The sequence below is a fragment of the Myxine glutinosa genome, chromosome 3 (genome assembly GCF_964187855.1).
Source record: "Myxine glutinosa chromosome 3, kmMyxGlut1.1, whole genome shotgun sequence".
Taxonomy (NCBI): domain Eukaryota; kingdom Metazoa; phylum Chordata; class Myxini; order Myxiniformes; family Myxinidae; genus Myxine; species Myxine glutinosa.
The window spans coordinates 132,786,548-132,807,639 of record NC_136263.1 but is presented as its reverse complement, the minus strand read 5'-3'; the positions used below and the strand labels follow the sequence as shown (position 1 = coordinate 132,807,639).

Below are 21,092 nucleotides of genomic sequence, written 5' to 3'. Positions count from 1 at the left end.
GCCAACCTCCTGTCCCCCCCCCCCCCCCCCCATCCGGACCAAATTCAGATCCTGGGGGGACAGGGCCTTCTTCATCGCTGCTCCCACCCTCTGGAACTCACTACCTCACACCATCAGAGACTCCTCACTCACCACATTCAAAACATCACTCAAGGCCCACCTGTTCAACACTGCATTCAACATTTAACCCACAGCATTTAACCCCTGACTATCTCTTCTCCTTCTCCTTCCTTTTGCTTTGATTATTTACCTATTGATTTTTGTCTTTTTGCATTTGTTTTTTGTACTCTGTCAAAGCGTCTTTGGGCTTCTTGAAAAGCGCTATATAAAATAAATGTATTATTATTATTATTATTATTACATGGACCTCTTCCCGTACCAGACCATACAGAATCCTTAGTAATGTTTTTTGTACTAATGTTACTCGTAAATCGTAATTCCCGTATATCACTGAATGTAATGGCAATAGTAGTGACATAAACAACTAGAAAAATGTAAAATTACACCTTTAAATTACAATATCATACGCACAGCGTAAATGTATTTACATTTACATAGTTTCATGTGGTTAAAGTGAAAATTCGGTAAGAAAACAATAGAATTCTAAGTAAAAACGTTTAAGAACTACATCAAAATTATGTTGATTTTAACGTTAATCTTTATTGTTACATGAGATACATTGATGGATTAGGTTTGCATAATCAATAACGGCCCAAATAATGTAAAACTTGTAGACAAATGCATATGGAAATATACTCATAAATGAAATAATACCATAAAAATAAACAGGAACAAATACACAAGCATTTCAGCACTTAGTGAACATCTCGACTCATTCAGAACTTTCCTTTCCTGGCCTTCAAAGCTGCGAACTTGTGAATCACTTCATCGAAATCAATGCCTTTCGCCAACTCACTTTCAATTGATAATATCACAAGATCGGAAAGCCTTGACACTGCAAAAATTTGGTGTCACCCCCTCTGATGGTGTCACCCGGTGCGGTCCGCACCCCCCGCGGCCCCCTAGTGACGCCAGTGGCAGTGGGGATGAAGGGGGTTGTAGTGTGAGGAATGAACAAACTCCATGTTTGAAGAGACCCTCTCAAATCCATCACAAAAACAGCACAGGTATACATCGACCCACCTGTATCCGAGCTGTTAAAGCCAGTGCTGCCAATATCGTTATCGGTCATGCACACCTCTATAATCCTCAATGGTTCCAGGTATCCATGAAATCCCAGTTCATTAAATATACCTGTGTTTGCTAGCACGACCTTTCCTGGGAGACCATTACATACATCAACTATCTCTCCACATCAATAGACCCCTACCTTACCGCCGTCATAACTCTCATCGGGAAGGAAGAAGGGAAGAGAGAACGTGACAGGTGCGCCGGCAGGTAGCCTACTGCGTTTCTCACCTGGTCTATCACGCGTCGAGTCCGCCCATGGCCGACCCGACGGATCGCATCGCCGGCCTAAGGTAACCAGGAGTGACCCACTGCGCAGTCCAGCTTAGCGTCCACTCAGGCGAACCAGGAAGGATGCCGGCGTCACACCTGTATACCGTAACCCTGGCTCCACCCTTAACACACCCTCGCCCGTCCTCCTCCTTCCCACCGTCGCCCTCTGTGGCGGGAAAAACCGGAATTTCAAGTGTGTCGGGGCTATCTGCATTCCACTTAAACCTGAAAGCCTCGTTTCCTCAGGTAAACATAGTTTGCAAATCACAACATTGGGGTGTAACGTTCAAATCACCAATTCTTACCGTAAATGCCGCTGAAGGGCCGGGACGGACACTCATTTACGTCACATTCCACCTGCCGGATTCCAGTCACGCGGTAAAAACTACGAAGACTGTGAAATCATCGATACATTTAATATCGAGAGAACTTTTCATTTAAGGGGAAAATCTCGATGGGATAATTCCATTAAAAGTAGAAAGATCGTCGAATGGGTCAAAGTCACGTGGTCAATAAATGTGAAGCTTAACGTTGGGGGCTGTTGTCTTCTTCTTCTTCTTTACGCCACAACGCGTCTTATCGTCGGGCGTGTCTCAGTGTAAAGTTGGATAAATTGTTCATAAAACAAGAGGCCTGGCCAAGGCGAACCTGTCTTTCGTACTTCACATCATCGAGTTCCTGTTGTTGGCCTAATGGTTAGGGCGGCGGGTTTGGGATTCCTGAGTTCGAATCCTGTCAGGTTGACTCAGCCTGTCATCAGGTTGTCATCATCCTGTCATCAGGTTGTCATCATCCTGTCATCAGGTTGTCATCATGCTGTCATCCTGTCATCAGGTTGTCATCATCCTGTCATCAGGTTGTCATCATCCTGTCATCAGGTTGTCATCAGGTTGTCATCATCCTGTCATCCTATCATCAGGTTGTCATCATCCTGTCATCCTGTCATCAGGTTGTCATCATCCTGTGATCAGGTTGTCATCATCCTGTCATCAGGTTGTCATCATCCTGTCATCCTGTCATCAGGTTGTCATAATCCTGTCATCCTGTCATCAGGTTGTCATCATCCTGTCATCAGGTTGTCATCATGCTGTCATCCTGTCATCAGGTTGTCATCATCCTGTCATCAGGTTGTCATCATCCTGTCATCCTGTCATCATGTTGTCATCAGGTTGTCATCATCCTGTCATCAGGTTGTCATCATGCTGTCATCCTGTCATCAGGTTGTCATCATGCTGTCATCCTGTCATCATGCTGTCATCCTGTCATCAGGTTGTCATCATCCTGTCATCCTGTCATCAGGTTGTCATCATGCTGTCATCAGGTTGTCATCATCCTGTCATCCTGTCATCAGGTTGTCATCATGCTGTCATCCTGTCATCATGCTGTCATCCTGTCATCAGGTTGTCATCATCCTGTCATCCTGTTGTCATCATGCTGTCATCAGCCTGTCATCCTGTCATCATCCTGTCAGGTTGACCTGTCATCCTTCCGAGGTCGACAACATGAGTAGCAGATAATTGGGTAAAGAGAGGCACTGCATCAGCGGCAGAGGCGTCCACAGAAAAATGATGCAACCAGCAGACGGGTGGCCGCACACAAACCACCACCACAAACTAGTGCAGCAGATAAAACCATGCCATCACGTTTTGGGTCAGGTTTAAATTTTCGCAAAGGTGTACAATTGAAGGATTACCTTTATGATTACGTTTGCTTTCAAATCCATATACAATATAGAGAGTGTCCCGTAAATCTGGAATCAAAGGGAAAATAAGTGATTCATGATTATTATTTTTAAAGAATATTTTTTTCCATTTTTTTTCCGTTTCTTGCAGATGTCCATGATGTTGCTGGGTAAGGAAGAATGAATGTTCAATGAATTTAACATTGAGTAAAAATCATTCCCATCCTACTTACAAAATGTATAATGTATGTAGTAATGTACTATAATTCTTCACCAAATGTCCGTCCGTCCGTCCGTTCCCAGGTACCGCAAAAGCGGCTCAACCGATCGCCACGATATTTTGGGTGGGTAATCCTGGGACCCCCTGGAGTAAAATAGGCTATTGAAGGAGTCCGGGCTCCAGCATGATACGGACAAAAGGATGGCAAGGCACAAACTCGTCCGAGAAGATGTTTATTCGTAAAACCAACTCGGGAACACTGTAAAGCCCGTTTATCGGGCTGCCTTATAAAGCAAAACCAAAAACCGAAACCGAAACCGAAAGCCACGCCTCTCAAGCGAGGCGTGCTTCGGTGGTCACGTGATCCACAGGTGTAGCTCATTATACCCGCACGCGCGGGACGCTTTGGCGGTCACATGACCAGCCACTCTGGCGCCGGGGATCCCCGCCGGTGACGTCACCGGCTGGAGCAAGGAGATTCTGATGCCAGTCTTGCTTGGGGGACCCATGGGTCGCTACACTATGTTGTTTTTCCGATTTTCCTGTTTTTCCAATTTTTCCAAACACGATGGAATAATATTTACCGATAGGAACAGTGATGTGGCTTATATTGAAATTCTACAAATACTGTTTATTCTACGTACCAGGAGAGAGTAGATCGACTCCTGACGAACTCTTCCTATATAAACGTGCGGCTCCGAAGAAACAATTCTTACCGTAAATGTGCAAAGCGATTGCGAAACCGGTGTAGCGGCAGCTTCCGTGTTACAGATTCGGCGCGCACTATTCACACATAAACGTGATACTAAGACGTGTAGCGGCCGCTTCCGTCTTGCAGAATTCAATCGTTTTTCAAAATGAGCGCCATGTACTGTTTATATTTTGATGATTTGCGTGTGATTGATTTAACGAATGTTTATATGAATCGTTTAAAATAAAAAAAGCCTTCAATTTCTGATATTTTGCCTTTTCATTTGGACCTCACAATTGAAGCCCCGCCCATAGGGCGGGTACCGTTGCTAGTATATATAATGGGGCAAGTGTATGAATGTATGTTTGTATGTATGTGTGTATGCATGTATCATATGTATGTATGTATGTATGTATGTATGTATGTGTGTGTGTGTGTGTGTGTGTGTGTGTGTGTGTGTGTGTGTGTGTGTGTGTGTGTGTGTGTGTGTGTGTGTGTGTGTGTGTGTGTGTATATGTATGTATCGTATGTATCATATGTATATGTGTGTGTATGTATGTATGTATCATATGCATGTATATATGTATGTATGTGTGTATGTATGTATGTATGTATGTATGTGTATGTATCATATGCATGTATGTATGTATGTATGTGTGTATGTATCATATGCATGTATGTATGTGTGTATGCATGTATCATATGTATGTGTGTATGTATGTATGTGTATGTATGTATGTATCATATGCATGTATGTATATGTGTGTGTATGCATGTATCATATGTATGTGTGTATGTATGTATGTGTATGTATGTATGTATCATATGCATGTATGTATGTGTGTATGTGTGTATCATATGTATGTATGTGTGTATGTATGTATCATATGCATGTATGTATGTGTGTATGTGTGTATCATATGTATGTATGTATGTATGTGTGTATGTATGTATCATATGCATGTATGTATGTATCGTATGTATGTATCATATGCATGTATGTATGCATGTGGATATGTGGTGTATGTATTATGTGTGTATGTATGTGTATATGCAGTGTATGTGCATGTATTATGTTTGTGTATATGTACTGTGTGTATGTATGTATGTATGTATCATATGTATTTATGTGGTGTATGTATGTGTATATGCAGTGTATGTGTGTATGTATGTGTATATGCGATGTATGTGTGTATGTATTATGCATGTGCATGTATTATGTATGTATGTGTATGTGTGTCTATGTATTATGTATGTGTGTGCTGTGCAATGTGCATATGTATTGTTATGTCGGTGGGGTAGTGATATGTAGAGCCAGAGCCATGACAAACTTCCCTGCTAATGTCTGCTGCTCTTCTTCTGCTCCAATCGGTTCTTCTGATCATGTGCTTGTCAAAGTGGACATCTCTCTGGCCATTCTCAGAGAGCCTCCTCAGCGTCGACGAGTCTGGCATTTCACTCAGGCCGACTGGGACGGTCTTCAAGCAGCCATCAATCGTCTGGATTGGTCTCCCATCTCCACTGCCTCTGACATCAATTCTTCCTGGGAATTCTTCCAAAGCAAACTGATATCTCTCATGCACAGATTTATCCCATCTCGCCTTCAGTTGTCTCACCCTTCCTCCCGTCCATGGTACACTGAATCTTGTGGTGAGGCAGTTGCCCTGAAACAACTTGCCTTTGCCTCTTGGAAGGCTAATCCAACTGAAGGCAATCTCAGTTCCTTCCACCAAGCTCGGAACAAGTGTGTGTCGACCCTCAGGAGTGCCAGGAAGCAAAATCTCTCCTCACTCAAGAATGAACTCTCAAACCTGTCTCCTTCCTCCAAATCCTGGTGGCGTCTGGTCAAATCCGTTTCTGGTGTTTGTTCCCCCTCCATCCCCTCCCTTACCTCAAATGGCCACACAGTTGACATCGCACGTGACAAAGCCGAATGCCTCAACTCTGTGTTTGCCTCAAAATCCTTAGTCCCAAACCCATCTCTCTCTGTTCCCACCTTTCCCAGTCGAACCCAACTGCTCCTGGACTCTGTGTCCTTCTCTCCTGACAAGGTGGAGGAGTTTTTGTCAAACCTCGACTCTGATTCTGCAACTGGACCAGACGGCATCAGCCCACGGGTCCTAAAATCCTGCTCTGCCGCTCTATCTCACCCTCTCTCTGTTCTTTTCACCCTATCCTTTGCTCAAGGTCATCTGCCAGCATCCTGGAAATCAGCAAACATTACCGCGTTACACAAAAGAAGGTGCAAAAGCAGCTCCTTGCAACTACAGACCAATCAGCCTGCTCCCAATTATCAGCAAAGTCATGGAATCCATCATTGCTTCGGATATGAAATCTTTCCTCTTCTCCAATGGCTTGATCTCTGATCATCAATTTGGTTTCAGACCAGGTCACTCCACTCTGGGCATGCTGCTTCTGCTGTCTCAACAATGGATGGAGGTCCTCAATGCCAAAAAGGAAATCAGAGCTGTCTCCCTTGACATATCACGTGCCTTCGATACGGTCTGGCACCCAGCTCTGCTCACCAAACTCTCCTCCTATGGTATCCATGGAAATCTCCATGCATGGCTTGCGGACTTCCTCTCTGGTCGTAGTCAACGTGTGGCCCTGAATGGATTTCTCTCATCTCCCCTTCCTGTTCAGGCTGGAGTTCCCCAAGGCAGTGTGCTGGGCCATGTGCTTTTTCTGGTTTTTATCAATGATCTCTCCAACTCTCTGGAAAATCCTTTCTATCTCTTTGCTGATGACTCCACTCTCTGCCGCTCCAATCCTCTTCCCTCAGATCGGCAGTCTGCAGCCTCCTCACTCTCTGAAGACCTGGACAAAATCACAGACTGGTCAAACAAGTGGAACATGTCTTTCAATCCTGACAAATCTCACACTCTTATTATGTCTCTCCAAAAAGATCGACTGGACAACCCTCCCATCTACTTTCTCAACAATCCTCTCCAAGAAGTTCTGTCGCTCAAGCTTTTGGGTCTCACTATCTACCATGATCTTTCTTGGGAAAACCACATTTCCAAGCTGGCCTCCAAAGCCAGTCGCCGACTGGGCATCCTCCGTCGTGCGAAGTCCTTCCTAGGCACACCTGAGCTCCTCACCACATACAAGGCTTTCATCCGCAGCTCAATGGAATACTGTTCTCCCCTATGGGCTGGTGCTCCTGCCTCACACCTGGCTCGGCTTCACGCTGTTGAATCCAAAGCTTTCAGAATCATTGGAATCTCCCGCGATGAAGCTATCTCTGAGGGCCTTTCACTCACTCACCGCAGGCAGGTAGGTGGTCTTTCTGTCTTCTACCGACTCCTCTCCGGCCTTGCTCCCCCAGCTCTCTCTGTGCTCTGTCCCCCAAATATTCCTACAGGTCGCACAAGATCTGCCAGCCACCCTCTGATGGTTAAACTGCCGAAATCTCGGCTCTCTGCTCACCTTCACTCTTTCATTCCTCTTTTCTCCCGCCTCTGGAACAAACTCCCACACTCACTTCAATCACACTCCTCCCTCCAGGTCTTTAAAACAGCTGTTCACCACCATCTCTTATCTTCCCCCATCCAAAACCTTGATCTTTTCTACCCCCACTAATTCACCCCAGATCCACCTTGTTTGAAATTCCAACTTCTTTCCTGGAAGTCCTGGCAGTGTCCATATGTTTTATACCTCGCCCACCCCTCTCCCCCCCTTCCCATGCCTCCCCCCCAAAGCCCTCTCCCTCCCACAGTTCTCTCGATGTCTCCATGTCTCTCGGTCCCTGCTCTCAAATGTTGTGTTTGTGTCCTTCCCCCTCTCTCCCCATCTTGTCTACTGCTCCCGATGTTATTTGTTTTATGTGTCTGTTTGTCTTTCTGTGTGATTAATGTTCGCTCTTTCACGAGCCTCGATCTTGTATACAAAAAAGAAAGAAAAAAAAAAGGTAGATTTGTGTAGGTAACATGCTCCGATTGTTGTGAAGAAGAGCCACCACCATGTAATAAGTAGAGGACCTGTTCAACCTGGATGTCAGATTAAGGCGTATCTTTGTCCCCATTACGAGGAATGGGGCATGTTAACTGGTTATAGGGATTATGTTAACTACTACCTTGTTTGTCAAACCTCTGTAATCTAACCTTTGTCCTTTATGGCACCGCATTAGACACGCAATGAGAAAGTGCCCATTAAACCACACAACAATAAAAACCAACCGGAAGCCAGGCATCAAGCACTAGGGCTAACAATTCCGCCTGGCAGACACACATCGCTCAGGCAGGCCGAGAGCCACGCCCAGAAGGACAGTGATTGGGCGGGAGTTGACCAACGGGAAGGCCGGGGTCGGAAGGGACTCGCCGATTGGTGAAGGAAGGACGAGGATGAAGCAGTGCGCTGATTGGCAAGGTTTGACTGATGACGTCAGAAGCAGACTGTGTGTGGATTGGTGGATAGTTGAGCATGCAGTGGTGGCTTGCGGGCATTGGTGGAGAGGGACAGATGACGTTACGAGACGGTCAATAAAAGAACTCTCGGACCGACATTTTCCCTCTCTTGCCCTCCTCTTGCCTTCCTCTCTTGCCCTCCTCTCTTGCCTTCCTCTTGCCTTCTCTCTCGTTTTCCCCCTCACGCCTTCCTCTTCCATCGACTCTCTCTCTTGGTTCCGGACTCTGGAGGAAGACGGTTGTGCATGGACGAAGGGCTCCAGGAAGTGATCGGACCGACCGTGTTCGGAGACGCCACCGGGAGACGTGCAGAGGCAACAGGGAGAGCTGCGGCTCGGGAACTGCGGTTCTCCATGCAGAGGACGGGTGGACAAAGCCAGGCACGGCCGGAGGAGTGAACTGCACGCGGCCCATTCGCCTCGAGTGGGAGGCCTTCATTGAGGCCTTGTGAGGCCTGTTTCGTGCCAACGCGCGAAACGTCGCCAATGCCCCGGACAATTTTTGACGACCCTGACGAGCCCGAACCATTGATCAGAGCTAAGTTACACACCACACAATTATTTTCAGTTATCCTTCCCTTTCGTCTGTTTCCAAGTATGTTTGTGGGGGACGTCCCATTTAGGAACATTATTTATAGTCACGTGTTTTATTTTGTATTACCGGCATTCCGTTTAATAAACCCCGTCGTTATTTTCTGTACATTTTAAACTGTGTTCTCATTTGAGTTATTTTTTTGCAGGCTTTGGGAGTACCGGCGATCGCAACAGGTAAGCCTCATCTTCCCCGACCCGTTCTTCCACCGCATATATAAAATACGCATTTTATCAACGCCTCGGAGTTAAAGCTTGCTTTGCCTATCCGTGATCCCTGTAGTGTTCACCTGGGAAATCACATGGCTATTATGTATGTATGTGTATATGTGGTGGATGTGTGTATGTATTATGCATGTGCATGTACTATGTAATATGTACAGTCACGTGAAAAAGTAAGTACACCCCATGTAAAGTTTTGACTTTTTCAACATATTTCAACATACAGCTATTTGATCTTCATTTCAACAATATTGATGGATAAAGGTGATATAATATAACAAATATCATGAAACATTTACATTTTGTAATCCATTGGATAATTTAAATAAACATAAATGCAAATTTCACATGAGGAAAAAGTAAGTACACTCTTGGCTCTAATAGGTGGTAATAGTATGTATGTGTGTGTTACCGAGACGGTGTTACCCGGAGCTCGGTGTTACCGAGACGATGTAATCGTTTTTGGACGGACTCCCAAAGCACATGATAAAAACCTCAGAGGTACTACAACGTATTGATGCAGCTGGGCTGAAACTGAACCTTTCAAAATGCCACTTCAGACAAACGGAGTTGTCATTTTTAGGACATGTAGTGTCACACGCAGGACTGAAACCTGACCCTGCTCATGTTGTTGCGGTGTCACAAGCACCCCCACCGAAAGACGTGCAGAGTTTGCACTCTTTTCTCGGACTCACGTCATGGTATGCAATATTCATCCCTAACTATGCATCAGTCGTGGAACCTCTGAGAGAATTACTACGGGGACCATCCACCTTCTCCTGGTCAGTCAAGGCGTGGCAAAGTTTTGATTCAGTTAAAGAACTGATTGTCAGTTGTCCAGCTCTTGCTCTTTTTGATCCAGAGCGATACACCATAGTGACAACTGATGCCTCTGATTATGGTCTTGGAGCGGTCCTGACGCAAATCCATGCTGACAAAACAGAGAAAACCATCGCATTTGCATCTCGAACGCTGACTGAATCAGTGACCTCAAGTAGGCGTTTCTTATAACTGTCTACCAGTCTCTGACATCGACTGGGTTAAATTTTTGCCCACTCCTCCATGCAGATTTCTTTCAGCTGTGCGATGTTTGAGGGGTTTCTTGCATGCACAGCTCGTTTCAAATCCCCCCACAACATCTCGATGGGATTTAGATCCGGGCTTTGACTTGGCCATTCCAGAACCCTCTTTCTTTCTTATCAGCCATTCCTTGGTAGATTTACTGGTATGTTTAGGGTCATTGTCATGTTGCAAGGTCCACCTTCAGTAGAGCTTCAACTTCCCGACAGATGGCCTCACATTATCCTCAAGCACCCTCTGGTACAATGAAGAATTCATAGTGGATTCTATGATGGTGAGCTGCCCAGGCCCTGATGCAGCAAAGCTGCCCCAAACCATAATATTTCCACCACCATGCTTTACAGTTGGTATCAGGTTCTTGTGGTCAAATGCTCTCTTTGGTTTTCGCCAAACATGTCTTCTGGTACTGTGGCCAAATAGCTCTACCTTTGACTCATCTGTCCAGAGCACATTGTTCCAGAAGTGCTGGTCTTTGCCGAGGTGTTCATTGGCAAATTTTAGTCTTGCCCTGATGTTCTTTCTGGAAAGCAAAGGTTTCCTCCTGGCACACCTCCCATGTAGATCGAATTTGTGCAGCCTCTTTCTAATGGTAGACTCGTGCACTTTGACATCAACAGTGGCAAGAGATACCTGTAGGTCCCGTGATGACATTCTGGGGTTCTTAGAGACTTCTTTCAGCATCTTGCGGTCTGCTCTCGGGCTGAACTTGCTGGGGCGGCCTGGCCTGAACAAGTTGGCAGTTGTTTGGAATCTTCTCCACTTGTAGATGATCTTCCGGACAGTCGAATGATTGATTTCAAATTGTTTGGAGATCTTTTTAAATCCCTTCCCAGACTCGTAGGCATCTATAACCTTCTTTCTGAAGGCCTCAGAGAGCTCTTTTGATCTAGGCATGGTGACGCCGCACACATCAACAAAGAGCAAACCAAACGAAATGTCTGAGGTTTAAATAAGACAGGTTCCTCCAAGATCCTCTCTAATGATGTTCTAATCATTTGCACCTGAGCTGGTGCACGTGACTCTAATTTTAGGTATTTGAAGTAGTGATAAATGTAGGGGTGTACTTACTTTTTCCACATGCGAAATTTGCATTTATGTTTATTTAAATTATACAATGGACTACAAAATTTAAATGTTTCATGATATTTGTTATATTATATCACCTTTATCTATCAATATTGTTGAAATGAACATCAAATAGCTGTATGTTGAAATATGTTGAAAAAGTCAAAACTTTACATGGGGTGTACTTACTTTTTCACATGACTGTATGTATGTGTATGTGGTGTGTGGTGTGTGTTTGTATTATGTATGTTTGTGTGTATGTATTATATATTATGTATGTGTATGTGTATGTATTATTTATGTATGTATGTCTGCTCTCCCCAATGGTTGGAAGGCTGACCTAATACCACCCACAATTATAACCTGGAATACTAAATACTTAACCTAAAAGATCCCGAGGACCCAAAAGACTTCCTTAATACAAGTGCAAAAGTGGTTTCCTGCACCAACACAAGTGCAAAAAGTGGTTTTTCAACACTATCACAAGTGCAAAAAGTGTTTTTTCCACACTAATACAAGTGTGAAAAGTGGTTTTTCAACACTAACACAAGTGCGAAAAGTGTTTTTTCCACACTAATACAAGTGCAAAAGTGGTTTCCTGCACCAACACAAGTGCGAAAAGTGGTTTTTCAACACTAACACAAGTGCGAAAAGTGTTTTTTCAACACTATCACAAGTGCAAAAAGTGTTTTTTCCACACTAATACAAGTGCAAAAGAGGTTTCCTGCACCAACACAAGTGCGAAAAGTGGTTTTTCAACACTAACACAAGTGCGAAAAGTGTTTTTCCACACTAATACATGTGCAAAAGTGGTTTCCTGCACCAACACAAGTGCGAAAAGTGGTTTTTCAACACTATCACAAGTGCAAAAAGTGTTTTTTCCACACTAATACAAGTGCAAAAGTGGTTTCCTGCACCAACACAAGTGCGAAAAGTGTTTTTTCAACACTAACACACGTGCGAAAAGTGTTTTTTCAACACTAACACAAGTGCGAAAAGTGGTTTTTCAACACTAACACAAGTGCGAAAAGTGGTTTTTCAACACTATCACAAGTGCGAAAAGTGGTTTTTCAACACTAACGCAAGTGCGAAAAGTGGTTTTTCAACACTATCACAAGTGCAAAAAGTGTTTTTTCCACACTAATACAAGTGCAAAAGTGGTTTCCTGCACCAACACAAGTGCGAAAAGTGGTTTTTCAACACTAACACAAGTGCGAAAAGTGGTTTTGCAACACTAACACAAGTGCGAAAAGTGGTTTTCAACACTAACACAAGTGCGAAAAGTGTTTTTTCTACACTAATACAAGTGCAAAAGTGGTTTCCTGCACCAACATAAGTGCGACAAGTGGGTTTTCAACACTAACACAAGTGCGAAAAGTTGTTTTTCGACACTAACACAAGTGCGAAAAGTGGTTTTTCAACACTAACACAACTGCGAAAAGTGGTTTTTCAACACTAACACAAGTGCGAAAAGTGTTTTTTCCACACTAATACAAGTGCAAAAGTGGTTTCCTGCACCAACACAAGTGCGAAAAGTTGTTTTTCAACACTAACACAAGTGCGAAAAGTGGTTTTTCAACACTAACACAAGTGCGAAAAGTGGTTTTTCAACACTAACACAAGTGCGAAAAGTGGTTTTTCAACACTAACACAAGTGCGAAAAGTGGTTTTTCAACACTAACACAAGTGCGAAAAGTGGTTTTTCAACACTATCACAAGTGCAAAAAGTGTTTTTTCCACACTAATACAAGTGCAAAAGTGGTTTCCTGCACCAACACAAGTGTGAAAAGTGGTTTTTCAACACTAACACAAGTGAGAAAAGTGGTTTTTCAACACTATCACAAGTGCAAAAAGTGTTTTTTCCACACTAATACAAGTGCAAAAGTGGTTTCCTGCACCAACACAAGTGCGAAAAGTGGTTTTTCAACACTGACACAAGTGCAAAAAGTGGTTTTTCAACACTATCACAAGTGCAAAAAGTGTTTTTCCACAGTAATACAAGTGCAAAAGTGGTTTCCTGCACCAAGACAAGTGCGAAAAGTGGTTTTTCAACACTAACACAAGTGCGAAAAGTGGTTTTTCAACACTAACACAAGTGCGAAAAGTGGTTTTTCAACACTATCACAAGTGCAAAAAGTGTTTTTTCCACACTAATACAAGTGCAAAAGTGGTTTCCTGCACCAACACAAGTGCGAAAAGTGGTTTTTCAACACTAACACAAGTGCGAAAAGTGGTTTTTCAACACTAACACAAGTGCAAAAAGTGGTTTTTCAACACTAACACAAGTGCGAAAAGTGTTTTTTCCACACTAATACAAGTGCAAAAGTGGTTTCCTGCACCAACACAATTGCGAAAAGTGGTTTTTCAACACTAACACAAGTGCGAAAAGTGGTTTTTCAACACTAACACAAGTGCGAAAAGTGGTTTTTCAACACTATCACAAGTGCAAAAAGTGTTTTTTCCACACTAATACAAGTGCAAAAGTGGTTTCCTGCACCAACACAAGTGCGAAAAGTGGTTTTTCAACACTAACACAAGTGCGAAAAGTGGTATTTCAACACTAACACAAGTGCGAAAAGTGGTTTTCCACACTAATACAAGTACAAAAGTGGTTTCCTGCACCAACACAAGTGCGAAAAGTGGTTTTTCAACACTAACACAAGTGCGAAAAGTGGTTTTTCAACACTAACACAACTGCGAAAAGTGGTTTTTCAACACTAACACAAGTGCGAAAAGTGTTTTTTCCACACTAATACAAGTGCAAAAGTGGTTTCCTGCACCAACACAAGTGCGAAAAGTGGTTTTTCAACACTAACACAAGTGCGAAAAGTTGTTTTTCAACACTAACACAAGTGCGAAAAGTGGTTTTTCAACACTAACACAACTGCGAAAAGTGGTTTTTCAACACTAACACAAGTGCGAAAAGTGTTTTTTCCACACTAATACAAGTGCAAAAGTGGTTTCCTGCAGCAACACAAGTGCGAAAAGTGGTTTTTCAACACTAACACAAGTGCGAAAAGTGGTTTTTCAACACTAACACAAGTGCAAAAAGTGGTTTTTCAACACTATCACAAGTGCAAAAAGTGTTTTTTCCACACTAATACAAGTGCAAAAGTGGTTACCTGCACCAACACAAGTGCGAAAAGTGGTTTTTCAACACTAACACAAGTGCGAAAAGTGGTTTTTCAACACTATCACAAGTGCAAAAAGTGTTTTTTCCACACTAATACAAGTGCAAAAGTGGTTTCCTGCACCAACACAAGTGCGAAAAGTGGTTTTACAACACTAATACAAGTGCGAAAAGTGGTTTTTCAACACTAACACAAGTGCGAAAAGTGGTTTTTCAACACTAACACAAGTGCGAAAAGTGTTTTTTCCACACTAATACAAGTGCAAAAGTGGTTTCCTGCACTAACACAAGTGCGAAAAGTGGTTTTTCAACACTAACACAAGTGCGAAAAGTTGTTTTTCAACACTATCACAAGTGCAAAAAGTGTTTTTTCCACACTAATACAAGTGCAAAAGTGGTTTCCTGCACCAACACAAGTGCGAAAAGTGGTTTTTCAACACTAACACAAGTGCGAAAAGTGGTTTTCCAACACTAACACAAGTGCGAAAAGTGGTTTTTCCACACTAATACAAGTGCAAAAGTGGTTTCCTGCAGCAACACAAGTGCGAAAAGTGGTTTTTCAACACTAACACAAGTGCGAAAAGTGGTTTTTCAACACTAACACAAGTGCGAAAAGTGGTTTTTCAACACTATCACACGTGCAAAAAGTGTTTTTTCCACACTAATACAAGTGCAAAAGTGGTTACCTGCACCAACACAAGTGCGAAAAGTGGTTTTTCAACACTAACACAAGTGCGAAAAGTAGTTTTTCAACACTATCACAAGTGCAAAAAGTGTTTTTTCCACACTAATACAAGTGCAAAAGTGGTTTCCTGCACCAACACAAGTGCGAAAAGTGGTTTTTCAACACTAATACAAGTGCGAAAAGTGGTTTTTCAACACTAACACAAATGCGAAAAGTGGTTTTTTAACACTAACACAAGTGCGAAAAGTGGTTTTTCAACACTAACACAAGTGCGAAAAGTGTTTTTTCCACACTAATACAAGTGCAAAAGTGGTTTCCTGCACTAACACAAGTGCGAAAAGTGGTTTTTCAACACTAACACAAGTGCGAAAAGTGGTTTTTCAACACTATCACAAGTGCAAAAAGTGTTTTTTCCACACTAATACAAGTGCAAAAGTGGTTTCCTGCACCAACATAAGTGCGAAAAGTGGTTTTTCAACACTAACACAAGTGCGAAAAGTGGTTTTTCAACACTAACACAAGTGCGAAAAGTGGTTTTTCCACACTAATACAAGTGCAAAAGTGGTTACCTGCACCAACACAAGTGCGAAAAGTGGTTTTTCAACACTAACACAAGTGCGAAAAGTGGTTTTTCAACACCATCACAAGTGCAAAAAGTGTTTTTTCCACACTAATACAAGTGCAAAAGTGGTTTCCTGCACCAACACAAGTGCGAAAAGTGGTTTTTCAACACTAACACAACTGCGAAAAGTGGTTTTTCAACACTAACACAAGTGCGAAAAGTGTTTTTTCCACACTAATACAAGTGCAAAAGTGGTTTCCTGCACCAACACAAGTGCGAAAAGTGGTTTTTCAACACGAACACAAGTGCGAAAAGTGGTTTTTCAACACTAACACAAGTGCGAAAAGTGGTTTTTCAACATTATCACAAGTGCAAAAAGTGTTTTTTCCACACTAATACAAATGCAAAAGTGGTTTCCTGCACCAACACAAGTGCAAAAAGTTGTTTTTCAACACTAACACAAGTGCGAAAAGTGGTTTTTCAACACTAACACAAGTGCGAAAAGTGGTTTTTCCACACTAATACAAGTGCAAAAGTGGTTTCCTGCACCAACACAAGTGCGAAAAGTGGTTTTTCAACACTAACACGAGTGCGAAAAGTGGTTTTTCAATACTATCACAAGTGCAAAAAGTGTTTTTTCCACACTAATACAAGTGCAAAAGTGGTTTCCTGCACCAACACAAGTGCGAAAAGTGGTTTTTCAACACTAACACAAGTGCGAAAAGTGGTTTTTCAACACTATCACATGTGCAAAAAGTGTTTTTTCACACTAATACAAGTGCAAAAGTGGTTTCCTGCACCAACACAAGTGCGAAAAGTGGTTTTGCAACACTAACACAAGTGCGAAAAGTGGTTTTCAACACTAACACAAGTGCGAAAAGTGTTTTTTCCACACTAATACAAGTGCAAAAGTGGTTTCCTGCACCAACACAAGTGCGAAAAGTGGTTTTTCAACACTAACACAAGTGCGAAAAGTTGTTTTTCAACACTATCACAAGTGCGAAAAGTGGTTTTTCAACACTAACACAACTGCAAAAGTGGTTTTTCAACACTAACACAAGTGCGAAAAGTGTTTTTTCCACACTAATACAAGTGCAAAAGTGGTTTCCTGCACCAACACAAGTGCGAAAAGTGGTTTTTCAACACTAACACAAGTGCGAAAAGTGGTTATTCAACACTATCACAAGTGCAAAAAGTGTTTTTTCCACACTAATACAAGTGCAAAAGTGGTTACCTGCACCAACACAAGTGCGAAAAGTGGTTTTTCAACACTAACACAAGTGCGAAAAGTGGTTTTTCAACACTATCACAAGTGCAAAAAGTGTTTTTTCCACACTAATACAAGTGCAAAAGTGGTTTCCTACACCAACACAAGTGCGAAAAGTGGTTTTTCAACACTAATACAAGTGCGAAAAGTGGTTTTTCAACACTAACACAAATGCGAAAAGTGGTATTTCAACACTAACACAAGTGCGAAAAGTGGTTTTTCCACACTAATACAAGTGCAAAAGTGGTTTCCTGCACCAACACAAGTGCGAAAAGTGGTTTTTCAACACTAAGACAAGTGCGAAAAGTTGTTTTTCAACACTATCACAAGTGCGAAAAGTGGTTTTTCAACACTAACACAACTGCGAAAAGTGGTTTTTCAACACTAACACAAGTGCGAAAAGTGTTTTTTCCACACTAATACAAGTGCAAAAGTGGTTTCCTGCACCAACACAAGTGCGAAAAGTGGTTTTTCAACACTAACACAAGTGCGAAAAGTTGTTTTTCAACACTATCACAAGTGCGAAAAGTGGTTTTTCAACACTAACACAACTGCGAAAAGTGGTTTTTCAACACTAACACAAGTGCGAAAAGTGTTTTTTCCACACTAATACAAGTGCAAAAGTGGTTTCCTGCACCAACACAAGTGCGAAAAGTGGTTTTTCAACACTAACACAAGTGCGAAAAGTGGTTTTTCAACACTATCACAAGTGCAAAAAGTGTTTTTTCCACACTAATACAAGTGCAAAAGTGGTTTCCTGCACCAACACAAGTGCGAAAAGTGGTTTTTCAACACTAATACAAGTGTGAAAAGTGGTTTTTCAACACTAACACAAATGCGAAAAGTGGTATTTCAACACTAACACAAGTGCGAAAAGTGGTTTTTCCACACTAATACAAGTGCAAAAGTGGTTTCCTGCACCAACACAAGTGCGAAAAGTGGTTTTTCAACACTAACACAAGTGCGAAAAGTGGTTTTTCAACACTAACACAACTGCGAAAAGTGGTTTTTCAACACTAACACAAGTGCGAAAAGTGTTTTTTCCACACTAATACAAGTGCAAAAGTGGTTTCCTGCACCAACACAAGTGCGAAAAGTGGTTTTTCAACACTAATACAAGTGCAAAAAGTGGTTTTTCAACACTAACACAAGTGCGAAAAGTGGTTTTTCAACACTAACACAAGTGCGAAAAGTGGTTTTTCAACACTAACACAAGTGCGAAAAGTGTTTTTTCCACACTAATACAAGTGCAAAAGTGGATTCCTGCACTAACACAAGTGCGAAAAGTGGTTTTTCAACACTAACACAAGTGCGAAAAGTGGTTTTTCAACACTATCACAAGTGCAAAAAGTGTTTTTTCCACACTAATACAAGTGCAAAAGTGGTTTCCTGCACCAACACAAGTGCGAAAAGTGGTTTTTCAACACTAACACAAGTGCGAAAAGTGGTTTTTCAACACTAACATAAGTGCGAAAAGTGGTTTTTCCACACTAATACAAGTGCAAAAGTGGTTACCTGCACCAACACAAGTGCGAAAAGTGGTTTTTCAACACTAACACAAGTGCGAAAAGTGGTTTTTCAACACTATCACAAGTGCAAAAAGTGTTTTTTCCACACCAATACAAGTGCAAAAGTGGTTTCCTGCACCAACACAAGTGCGAAAAGTGGTTTTGCAACACTAACACAAGTGCAAAAAGTGGTTTTGCAACACTAACACAAGTGCGAAAAGTGGTTTTCAACACTAACACAAGTGCGAAAAGTGTTTTTTCCACACTAATACAAGTGCAAAAGTGGTTTCCTGCACCAACACAAGTGCGAAAAGTGGTTTTTCAACACTAACACAAGTGCGAAAAGTTGTTTTTCAACACTAACACAAGTGCGAAAAGTGGTTTTTCAACACTAACACAAGTGTGAAAAGTGGTATTTCAACACTAACACAAGTGCGAAAAGTGGTTTTTCCACACTAATACAAGTGCAAAAGTGGTTTCCTGCACCAACACAAGTGCGAAAAGTGGTTTTTCAACACTAACACAAGTGCGAAAAGTGGTTTATCAACACTAACACAACTGCGAAAAGTGGTTTTTCAACACTAACACAAGTGCGAAAAGTGTTTTTTCCACACTAATACAAGTGCAAAAGTGGTTTCCTGCACCAACACAAGTGCGAAAAGTGGTTTTTCAACACTAACACAAGTGCGAAAAGTGGTTTTTCAAAACTAACACAAGTGCGAAAAGTGGTTTTTCAACACTATCACAAGTGCAAAAAGTGTTTTTTCCACACTAATACAAATGCAAAAGTGGTTTCCTGCACCAACACAAGTGCAAAAAGTTGTTTTTCAACACTAACACAAGTGCAAAAAGTGGTTTTTCAACACTAACACAAGTGCGAAAAGTGGTTTTTCCACACTAATACAAGTGCAAAAGTGGTTTCCTGCACCAACACAAGTGCGAAAAGTGGTTTTTCAACACTAACACGAGTGCGAAAAGTGGTTTTTCAATACTATCACAAGTGCAAAAAGTGTTTTTTCCACACTAATACAAGTGCAAAAGTGGTTTCCTGCACCAACACAAGTGCGAAAAGTGGTTTTTCAACACTAACACAAGTGCGAAAAGTGGTTTTTCAACACTATCACAAGTGCAAAAAGTGTTTTTTCACACTAATACAAGTGCAAAAGTGGTTTCCTGCACCAACACAAGTGCGAAAAGTGGTTTTGCAACACTAACACAAGTGCGAAAAGTGGTTTTGCAACACTAACACAAGTGCGAAAAGTGGTTTTCAACACTAACACAAGTGCGAAAAGTGTTTTTTCCACACTAATACAAGTGCAAAAGTGGTTTCCTGCACCAACACAAGTGCGAAAAGTGGTTTTTCAACACTAACACAAGTGCGAAAAGTTGTTTTTCAACACTATCACAAGTGCGAAAAGTGGTTTTTCAACACTAACACAACTGCGAAAAGTGGTTTTTCAACACTAACACAACTGCGAAAAGTGGTTTTTCAACACTAACACAAGTGCGAAAAGTGTTTTTTCCACACTAATACAAGTGCAAAAGTGGTTTCCTGCAGCAACACAAGTGCGAAAAGTGGTTTTTCAACACTAACACAAGTGCGAAAAGTGGTTTTTCAACACTAACACAAGTGCGAAAAGTGGTTTTTCAACACTATCACAAGTGCGAAAAGTGGTTTTTCAACACTAACACAACTGCGAAAAGTGGTTTTTCAACACTAACACAAGTGCGAAAAGTGTTTTTTCCACACTAATACAAGTGCAAAAGTGGTTTCCTGCACCAACACAAGTGCGAAAAGTGGTTTTTCAACACTAATACAAGTGCAAAAAGTGGTTTTTCAACACTAACACAAGTGCGAAAAGTGGTTTTTCAACACTAACACAAGTGCGAAAAGTGGTTTTTCAACACTAACACAAGTGCGAAAAGTGTTTTTTCCACACTAATACAAGTGCAAAAGTGGATTCCTGCACTAACACAAGTGCGAAAAGTGGTTTTTCAACACTAACACAAGTGCGAAAAGTGGTTTTTCAACACTATCACAAGTGCAAAAAGTGTTTTTTCCACACTAATACAAGTGCAAAAGTGGTTTCCTGCACCAACACAAGTGCGAAAAGTGGTTTTTCAACACTAACACAAGTGCGAAAAGTGGTTTTTCAACACTAACATAAGTGCGAAAAGTGGTTTTTCCACACTAATACAAGTGCAAAAGTGGTTACCTGCACCAACACAAGTGCGAAAAGTGGTTTTTCAACACTAACACAAGTGCGAAAAGTGGTTTTTCAACACTATCACAAGTGCAAAAAGTGTTTTTTCCACACCAATACAAGTGCAAAAGTGGTTTCCTGCACCAACACAAGTGCGAAAAGTGGTTTTGCAACACTAACACAAGTGCAAAAAGTGGTTTTGCAACACTAACACAAGTGCGAAAAGTGGTTTTCAACACTAACACAAGTGCGAAAAGTGTTTTTTCCACACTAATACAAGTGCAAAAGTGGTTTCCTGCACCAACACAAGTGCGAAAAGT

At 41.9% G+C, this 21,092-nt stretch overlaps 1 protein-coding gene across 11 annotated transcripts in view; it reads right to left on the bottom strand.

Annotated features, from left to right (window-relative positions):
- The window catches only part of LOC137423209 (rab GTPase-activating protein 1-like), a 48,253-nt gene extending 46,669 nt beyond the window's left edge, over positions 1-1,584 (bottom strand). For 5 of the 11 annotated variants that reach the window (XM_078774570.1, XM_078774568.1, XM_068110109.2 and 2 more), the window contains exon 1: positions 1,420-1,563. The gene's annotated coding sequence lies outside the window, so the exon portion shown is untranslated. Of the gene's footprint in view, positions 1-1,419 lie in introns of all 11 variants that reach the window. The other 6 variants (XM_078774566.1, XM_078774569.1, XM_068110108.2 and 3 more) reach the window with 4 other exon arrangements.
- Between the last annotated feature and the right edge of the window lie 19,508 nt (positions 1,585-21,092).